The sequence below is a fragment of the Fukomys damarensis genome, unplaced genomic scaffold (genome assembly GCF_012274545.1).
Source record: "Fukomys damarensis isolate Sample0158 unplaced genomic scaffold, DMR_v1.0_HiC HiC_scaffold_5, whole genome shotgun sequence".
NCBI classification, from domain to species: domain Eukaryota; kingdom Metazoa; phylum Chordata; class Mammalia; order Rodentia; family Bathyergidae; genus Fukomys; species Fukomys damarensis.
This window is the reverse complement of record NW_022900917.1, coordinates 38,303,389-38,313,513: the sequence shown is the minus strand read 5'-3', so window position 1 is coordinate 38,313,513 and position 10,125 is coordinate 38,303,389. Positions and strand designations below refer to the sequence as shown.

General features: G+C 43.9%; 1 long non-coding RNA gene across 1 annotated transcript in view; it reads right to left on the bottom strand.

The window, feature by feature from the left end:
- Positions 1-7,820: 7,820 nt before the first annotated feature.
- The window catches only part of LOC104861109, a 30,036-nt gene continuing 27,731 nt past the window's right edge, over positions 7,821-10,125 (bottom strand). Inside the window, exon 4 of the long non-coding RNA XR_779908.1 lies at positions 7,821-8,174. This is a non-coding gene — a long non-coding RNA (uncharacterized LOC104861109). The remainder of the gene's footprint in view (positions 8,175-10,125) is intronic.

Genomic DNA, 10,125 nt, shown 5'->3' with positions numbered 1-10,125 from the left:
ACACACACACATACATATATGAAGGCCCTATTTGCAGTATTTCTGAAATTTCCCTAAAACTCCATCCCTTTGTCCCATGTGGTATCTCCCACCCTAATTGTCTTGGCTCATCTGGTCTATGACACAAACCTTCTAACTGGACTTGGCATCCAGTCTAGCCACTGCCCCATCCTTCAAACCAGAGTCATCTTCCTACCTGCACAAATCTAATGGTATCATTAAGATCTTTACAACTGGCTTCTGAAAATTGCCAGGTTTATCATATAGTCTCTCAAACAAACCTAACAGTCATTCCAAACTCAACCATGCTCAACACACTGTGTTTTTTTCCCCTGTGTTTACCTGGGGGACAGTCCAAGGATCATGTCAGCCATGAAGGCTTCCCTGCCCTCAGGAGGATTAGACAGCTCCCTCCTCTGACCTAAAGCTAGATTATGTCCAACAGACTGCTTTTAGTGCTGTGATTGTGTCTTACCTCCTCTATCAAATTGTGAGTGATGCAAAGGCACCCGGGGTACCTACGTTCTTTCTATGCTCAAGGCTAGGCACATTGCGCTTGTCTTGTCAACCTCACTGAGTAAATGAAAGAAAGAAGAATGAATATCAAAGTAAGTTCTCTGGCCATAGCCCATATACCCCTAAGTTACATTAGCACTTTGCCTATCTCTAAATGAAAATCAGAATGAGAATCAACAAAGCCAACTTTTAAAATATTCTTTGAAACAAAAAGAAAATGAACTACACTACCCCAGCATTGTTTCTGTAGGGAGGATGACATGCTCTGGAGAACTAGAGCATGAGGATTCTGACAAAGATGACCAGGAGCACCGACTTCCCAGTGTGGTGGTATTAAAGGGTATGTGGTGAGTGCAGGTGTTGAGAGGAAGTGTCTAGAACCTCAGCTTTTTCCTTTGTGAGGAGAGTGTATATTTCTTTTGTACCCATGCCAAGCTCCCCACGCCTTTGTTCTGCATTTAGCACGGTCATTTCAACTTCAGAGCCAAATTCTACAGGTCTGAGTCTGTACTTCAGCACTCGCTTGCTCTGTGACTTCAAATAACCTCTCTACCTCAATTTTCCTACCCAGAAAATTGGCACTGGTAGCTTTCCGTATCCATGAGCTCTGTGTTTCCAGATTCAACCAATCTCGCATTAAAAATATAGTTTTTAGAAATTTGGTGTGTCCTGAATATCTACAGACTTTTTTCTTGACATCAGTGCCTTAAAACAATACAGCATAACAACGATTTACATAGCATTTACTTTTTGTTATGTATTGAAAGTAATCTAGAGCTGATTTAAAGAACATAAGTGGTTGTACACAGGTTACATGCAAACAGTACACCATTTTACGTGAGGGACCTGCGCATTCATGGATGTTGGTATCAGTGAGGTTTTGCAAACAATTCCTGGATTCCAAGGAACAATTATATATTTACAGTACCCGCCTTACAGGTTATTATAAGGTTAAATGAGGTAATGCAGACACAGCATAGGAAGACCGTGCCTGGTATAACATAAATGCTATTTAAGACATATGATCTGCCCCAAATACTAGAATGCATTTTCTAAGTATCAGACACAGTTAGATCTGTAATGCAGACACAGCATAGGAAGACCGTGCCTGGTATAACATAAATGCTATTTAAGACATATGTTCTGCCCCAAATACTAGAATGCATTTTCTAAGTATCAGACACAGTTAGATCCTCTTTTTTCTTTCTTTCTTTCTTTCTTTCTTTCTTTCTTTCTTTCTTTCTTTCTTTCTTTCTTTCTTTTTCTTTTTCCTGGTACTGGGGATTGAACTTGCGCTTGCGAGGCAGGAGGCGGCACCACTGAGCTAAATCCCGGCCCAAATTAGATCCATTTTAAATGGCATTCTCCTTACCTGTGTAATCAAGGGTTACTCTGTATTTCTATGATTCCTCATCATTAATTATTGTTCAGAGTTTTACAAAATCCACGTAACTTTTACAATATCTACGTGGAGATTTAGTCCCACCCAGACAGCTTCCATGATTCTTCTTTCCCTGGGCCCCGGGGAAGATGGAGCCAGCCCTGGGCTCCGCAGGAGCCCTGAAAGCACATATGTGCGCCTGTGTCACTGCGCCATCTAGTGGACGCCAAGCTCAGCCGCAACGGAAGCCCTTAGGGAAGAGCTGGAGAGCGAAGCCTTAACTGCCCTCATGCACCCAGCCAGCTCCCAGATGATTCCTTAACACCCTCCGCCTGATGTGCAGCCTCCAGACTAATCATCCGAGACACCGGCAATCCCTCTTATACGCCGCCGACAGCTCTGCTGGTGAACTCAGCCTGCCCGTGCCCCCTCACAGCCCTCCTAGCCAACCAGACGGAGAAGAGAGGAATGCAAATGGACATTAGAAGTATGTACAAGAATGACAAAGAAGCGAGCCAACATCGACCTATATTTTAATAAGAATATATCAAACCAGCCAGCCAGCAAGCTGAGCCAATGCTTAGTAACTTTTTGACCCCTCTTTCTGGCTTCAGTGCATCTTGGCACAAAGCAGCCTGGGGCTGACAAGGGCTGAATCCCACTTTATTGAAGTGTTTTTAGAGGAGGCCAACTGTTCTTTGTAGGTGATTAAAAGCTTATCCCCAGAAGGCAATAACTGAGCTCTGGCATGTGAGACAAGGAATATTGAACACCGTCATGAGTAGACAGTTATCCCCATAAAACTCAATCAAAGGCAGGGCTTGCCTTTGAGGGCTTTGTGGAGGGCAATAATTTGCCTTGTCTCGATTTTCTATGCAAAGTTCCTGGCCACGGTGACCAAGCAAACCAATATTAAGCTTGAAACACAATGGACCTAGAATCGACAACTAAGCTCACTTACTGGGTCCCAGTTTAACACATTCTGGCACCAGATTTGTCAACCAATGGAATGGCAAGGGGGGAGTTCAGATGTGTCTTATCCAGAATGTGAATAGTCCACCTAATCCATTGATCATACCATCCTCAAAAAGTTGCATATCACTACTATTAGAAAAGTAACTAAAGGTGTAGGGAAGGTGAGGTGGGTAGGGGAAGGGTAACAAGGGGAAAGAAAAAAATGTGAGATAATGAAAAGATGCAAATGAAGTGTTTGTAGATGGGGAGGAGAGGAGGGGGTGAAGGGAGTGCAGGGGTAAGGGGAAAAAATGAGAATCAAGATTTGTCATGTAGAGGTACAAGATCCCAACAATGAATGTAACTGTACTGTATCCCTAAAATGTACCAATAAACTCAATTAAAGCTGAAAAAAATTTAAAAAAAAAGAAAAGTAACAACTCTGGGACACTATCTGTTTCAGATCATTTAATATTTTATGAGTCATATAAGGTGGCACATATCTATAATTCCAGCACTTGGGAGGCTGAGGCAGGAGGATCACATGGGTTAAAGGCCAGCTTGGACTACTTGGTAAATTCAATGCCAGCCTGCACTGCATAGTGAGATCCTGTCTCAAAACACCAAACAAAAAAAATTTTATGAAAATTAAATTCCAAATCAAGAAGAGGATTCAAATAGGGAAGATCTAAAGTCACTAAAGAAAAGAAAGAAAGAAAAATAGTTTTGAGTGAGAGTTCTAGCACAGGTATGGCTAGTATGTAAATAGATTCTTATTTCTTTGTCTTTCACTATTCCTGACATCACAGAGTTTAAGCCTCATTCTTATTAAGGGCCAAGTGAAGAACACAGAGGGAGTCATTTCCATCATTTCATAGAAACTTGAAAGGAGGAGTAGCTAGTGAGCAGTCCTGTGCAAGCCGCGGATGTTCTCAGAGATGGGTGATCTCGGCCCCTCTCTTGGTAGAGGCTGAACTGGACAGCACAGCACAGTCCCTTGATGGTGCCTAGGTGAGTGTACAGCCAAGAGAACAGGATTTCAAGCCATCCTTCCTCCCAGATATCTGTGCAGTAGATAAGGAGGTCACTTGGCTAGTGAGAGGCAGAGCTGGGACCCAGCATGCTGAAGTTTATATTCTTAACTCCATTGTATTACTTCTATAACAGGAACTCATTTCAGGGGAAATTCACTCATTCACTCAAAAACTTTTGAGCTCCAATAAAATGTGATGATACCGCAGTGCGCAGAATATGGCCCCAGTGAGTTTGTCATCAACGGAGTAAGTAAGTAAATGAGCAGTTACTGAACAGTGTGGTGGGTGCTTTGGGTGGATCCACCTGCGATGGGCAAGTGACAGAGATTTCTGGGTCAGCTCTGGAGGGCAGGACAAGGTTTCTCTGACTGGCCTCACAATGAGTCCCAAAGGTGACTTGGAGGTAATCAGAAAAGGGAGAAAAAGTCTTCTAAAAGGGCCGCCAAGCATGGGAGACTATGACGAATGCAACAGACATGGTTAGAGGATAGGGTAGCTAGCTATACGTGTGTGTGTGTGTGTGTGTGTGTGTGTGTGTGTGTAGCTGTGTGCTATGCTGGGGAGGGAGAAGTGTGGATATAAATGATATAGAATCATAGAGATAGGGAAAAGTCATATCTTAAGAGTCCCGAACGCCATGTGACGAAGTTTCCCTGGCTGTGTCTAATCTCCCATGTGCATTTTTCTAGTTCTGTCTAGTGGAAGAGAGTTACAGGGCCCCTAAGTCCCCGTCGCAGGGTGACAAGTCTATGAACGTATCTGAGAAGTGCCCTGAGCAGGGTCAAGAACTCCTGGAGCCTAGGAAACAATTTAAAGGTGCAGCAAAACAGCAGGTTCCCACCCAGTGACTGCAGGTGCTATGACAAGTCCAACACACGGAAGGCAACCTGCTTCGAGGCCCCTTACCTCCTACTTGCCTGTAACACCATTTTTCAGTATCCTTGCACAAGCCTCGCTGAGCATGTACTGGTGCCGGGCAGACAGAGAGGACTGGGGAAGCGAGGAAACGTTCTTGAGGAGGCTGAGGTCTTTGTGGGAAGGGTGTAGACAGTAAACACTGCCAAAATATGAGGCACAAACATCTGTTTTTGTTGCGCATTTTACACCTTGCCGGGCAATGCTCCAGACACTTTGGCCTACCAGGCTGATACTGTACCATGTTACAATCAAGTCCAAGATCCAGAGAAGTTTATTTTTCCAAGACAGAAAAACCACGGGGAGCCAGGGCAGTCTCTCAGGAAAAGAGTAATACAATGACAATGGTGCTTTGAAAAGTTAAATTAGAAGATGATATTCAGGATGATCGTACAGTAGCATAAACCATACACTATATATTAATTTAGGCAGAACATGGGGAAGGCTTGTTGCTTAACTGTTGCTGTAGGAATAAAAGAGCAAGCTTTGGACAGAGAGATGTATGCTCATCACAGAGCTAGGAGAAAGACGCTGTAAGAGCTGAGCCAGCCGGAGTGAGAAAATGGTCGCTAATGACAAGCTGTAGGTGCGCATTCACACATACACACACCCTATTCAAGTCCCAACAGACTTGAGTTTCTATTCTTAACTCCACTGTATTACTTCTGTAACAGGAACCTCAGATCAGAAAATGAGAAGATCCAGCCTGGCCCACCTCCACCGTGGCCCCTGCCTTTGTTAAAGAGGCAAGCCTGGGTGTCCACATTTGGACATGATCCATCTTCAACACCTATCTGTTGACAAGGAATAGACGTCGAGTTCACTGGCCAGCTGCTCATCATCTTGCAGAACTCTGCAGTTCAGTATCAAGAGTACAATCTGAAATAGCTCCTAGCTACCCGTGGCCAGCTCCTATTCCCATGCACGCCACTTATGCTTTGGATCTTGTTCAAGAAATTGTCTATTGGCATACCCTTGTAATCCCAGCACTTGGGAAGCTGAGGAAGGAGGATCACAAATTCGAGGCCAGCCTAGGCCACTTAGTAAGTTCAAGGTCAACCTGAACCACATAGTGAGACCCTGTTTCAAACCACACCTCCTCCCCCCCAAAAAAGAAAGAAAAGAAACCACTTGTTTTAAGCTGGAATGCTCACAACCAAAATGCTCAAGGCTGGCCAGTGAGGCCAGGGGGTGCACTCCAGGCTGGGAACAGCAAAATAACTGCCTGTGGGGTAGATACCAGATGTGTTTGCTCTGACCCACACCGCACTGCTGTTGTTTGAATTTGAACTTGGCTGCCTTTAGACAGAACATGTTCCCTTCAGCTTGTCTCAGCCCATGACTGATCATATTACCATAATCCCTGCATCTCTTAATTCATTTGGCATTACCTGCTTCACCCTGTAATTACTTGAGTTTGAAATCTTTGATCTATACTCTGTGTGTGTGTGTGTGTGTGTGTGAACTGTATGTGTCAGTGAGGTCACCAACCATGGCAGTGGTAAAATGGACAGAATACTGGTTAGAAATAGAGCTCCCTTTCATCTTGTCAGTTGTCCAAAATCAAGCATACTTTGTAAGCAAAAACCTTTAGAAACAGAGAAAAATACAGTGTGTAACCAAACAAAAAGTACAGCCAAGTGTACTTGACACTTTACTTGGGGCCATTGCATAACGCCGTGAATGGGTACAGTGGCTGCATTGGTCGGGATGCTTTTGGTTGCAAGTGGCAGAAACCCAACTCAAATTAGGTTTTAAAAAAAAGGTGGGAGGGAGCTGGCCCCTACCTCTGTATCAAAGGAGAGCTTCTGTAGAAACCAGCCTTCGTGGGCTCCTTCTGTTTCTCATCATGTATGTCTCTTTCTCCCCCTCCATTCTTGGCTTTATTCGGCTGAAAGTTTCTCTCTGTCTCTGTCTCTCTTCCTCTTCCTCTCTCCCTCCCCCTCTCTCCCTCTTTCTCTTCCTCCTTTCTTCCCAGCATCTCCAAACTTTTATAATCCAAATCACCAGCCCCCTGAAAAGAGGGCCTCTGTCTCCCACCATCATGGGAACAGGACTGATTCCCACAGGAGGGTCTCATTAGCTCAACTTGGTCAAGGCTCCATGGAAATGGGGTTCTTTAATTTCCTGGCCATGTACCCATGCCTTTTCAGATCTACTACCAAAAAGAGGGAGACAGAAGAAAATTCACTAGAACACAAAACCATTGGTGAAAAGGTTTTTAATTAAATGACTTTATTTAATGTTACTTTGCCCAAGAAAAGCAAGCACTTATACTCACATGGTAGTTTTTTTAAGTCATTGCTGAGATGGCCTTCCTAGATTTATTGATCAAAGTATTTCCATTCTCTCTGCAAGGTTTCCAAAGTTTCTTAGTATTAAAACATACACACATGCACACTCACACATGCACACTTTTTTCTCCTCTTTCTCTATGAATTATGCCACAAACCACAAACAAAAGAGAGCCATTCACACCTGTGCAGGGGTTAACCAGTCAGAAGACTTTTGGTAGGGGTGGAAAGTTTGACATTTGATGGGAAGAAAAAAAAATGAAAGAGATTTTGGAATTTCTAGAGAAAGGACGAGACAGAGAAAGGGAGACATGAGAATCTGTCAAAGGCAAACACTACCTATTCTGAAATTCTCCTTGAAAAGAAGGCCAAATGCTACATCTCAAAGCTTCCCTGGGGCTGTTCTTCAGGACAAACTGGGCAGGGATCAGCAAATCTCCACAGCACTCACTGCACACGGAGCAGGATCCAGGACAAAATGGCAGAGGTGCACTTGCAGGCCCAGGCCACGTCTCTCACTTAGAAGATGCACTGAAGGTGACTCCTGAAAGCAGAATCAGACTGCCCTGCAACAGCAGATGAGAAAGGAAAAACCCAAAATAGCCTTGGCCAGCCAGCACAGAAAGCTGAAATATCTCAGTGGAGCTGCTCACTCTGAGGGAAAGCAGAACTTATATTGTAACCGAGTTTGAAGAAAGTATGTGACCACAGTGTAGGGGAGAAAAAATAATTTTCTATCCTTCTGAGTTCTTAGCTGGGTTAGATTCCTACAACAAAAGAACGGTTAACAAGAGAAAAATAAAATTTTATTGAGATACAAACTTTACATATGCTTGCTCAAAAGAGCCCAGGAAATGAGTAATTCTCAAAGAGCAACTTAGAACTGTCCATTTACACAGCATCTTTCACAAAGAAGTAAACTTATAGAGAAACGCCAAGGCAAAGGAGAAGGGCGTTGAGTCTCCAGGGACAGCAAATTCATGAAGGCAAATAGACGGAGTTTGGCGTGCGATTCCTCTGGTAGCATCTCCAGGCTGGTAAGAGTCTGGAGTTGTCTTCACTGTTCAGCCTTTGTTTCTCCTGGTACAAAAGAAAGGGGACGTTTTGGCCTTTGTAACTTTATCTCCCTCTTTTAGGCAAATAAAAGGAGGGATGAGAGCTTTTCCACATCTGTTTCTTCTCACTGCCTTGAGCGCAAACTAATCTTTGTGCCAAAGTGGCACATTTTGAGACGGTGTTCTCTCTACAAGAGGAGGCTGTAGAGGCTGCACTGGGTTCCATACACAGTGCAAGAGAGTGAGAGTCGGAGTGTGCCTAGCCCAGTGGATCTGGGAGAGGAAAGCAGCCAAGCAAACAGGCCCACTCCGGCACAGACACACTTCAGGGCACTCAACTAAGTTCACACATCACCATGTTTTCTTCTTAGCTCTGAAGCCCCAACTGGTTGAATTATTTCACCCTAAGCAAGATGCGCTACAATTTTACATAACACAAAGAAAAAAATTTTGCCAATTATGCTAGAACAAAGTGCTTTCTTATCACTTCAACTTTAACCATTCAGACTCTTTTGTACTCATTTATATACATCAAATCTTGTGCACATGTGAAAAGAAAGTGTAATGGAAATAAACCTGCTCAGTGATTCCTAAAATCGTATTCTGAATCTTTTTTATACTCAGAGCCTCTGATGTCTGTTTTTACTTACACCATATTATCTTCAACAATGTTGGTAAAACAGTATTTCTTACAAAAAAAGAAAACAGACTGCATATTAAATAATATTAGGATATTAATATTTAATTTGAAGGCTTAATAACAGTATGTCGAGAAAAATGGTCTTGTTCTTTAAAAGATACGTCCTAAAAGATGCATTCAAAATACAAGTGTTTAGTAGTCAAGTGTTATGTTATCAGCACATCACTTTATATGATGTAGCAAACACATAAAAAGCAGAAAGTGCGAGGTAAAGTCTCAAAATGTTATCAACAGAAAAGCGTACGTGAATAATACGCAGATACCCATTAAGCTATTTTTTAACATTTCTGTAAGTTTAAATTTTGTCTAAATAAAATCTTACAGGGGAAAAAGGAGAGTGTTCCACTCAGAAATTCACTCTATTGCTCGGGGTGCTTGTGCACACCTGTAGTCCCAGCGCTCGCGAGGCTGAGTCAGGAGGATTGCTGTGAGTTCTAGGCCAGCCTGGGCTACACAGTGAAATCCTGTTTCAATATACTACGGCATCCCTTGAAATACGATGATGACAAGAGAGGAGTGCGTTCATCCCGTCTGGTTGGAATATTAATTTATCTGCTGAGAATAATAATAATGATGAATGAAGCGCCTCCTCCTGTCTACAACAAATACTACATTGCTGCTACACCTCACAAAATCGTGGGGGGGGGAGAACCCTTAAAAGTATGAAGTACTATTACTATACAAACAAAGGTCTTTGAAAGGTCAGATAGGAATGATGCTTCCAGAACACAGCTGAAGACACTTCTTTAAGGAAGTCATTTACTCTCATTCCTTTGGTTCCTGAAGGACCGATTATCTCAGGAGCTTGTTTTCCTATCCTTTCTGTTTATTTGTCCCTTTGGGCTATAAAAAGCCTGTTTGGAATTACTCAAGCATGCCTAGAACCCGACAGCATGTGGACGACTATGTCCTTGTACACATTTAATGTGGAGAGCCCTCACTAACAAGAACATAGGAAGGCGCAGAGACAGCGCGCTCCTTTCCTCGCCTTCCGTCCGGGGTTCGCGGTCACCGCCTGGCCGCACCGCTGCTCCCGGGTCCTCAGAGCTGCGCGCCTGCCGCCCACGCTTCCGCGCTGGCAGTTTTGCCCCCGCAGCGGCAGAGCAGTCCCTGAAAGGCGAACGCAGGGCTGTTGATCTTTACTCAACCGAGGCAGGAACTGTGTGTGAATCAAGGCAAACAGAAGCAAGTCCACCCGCCCTGACTTGTGCTGGGGTGGAACCCGCCGAGGGGTGGACCCTGGAGGAGGCGCGGCTGCTCCCCTCCCCCTCCCCTC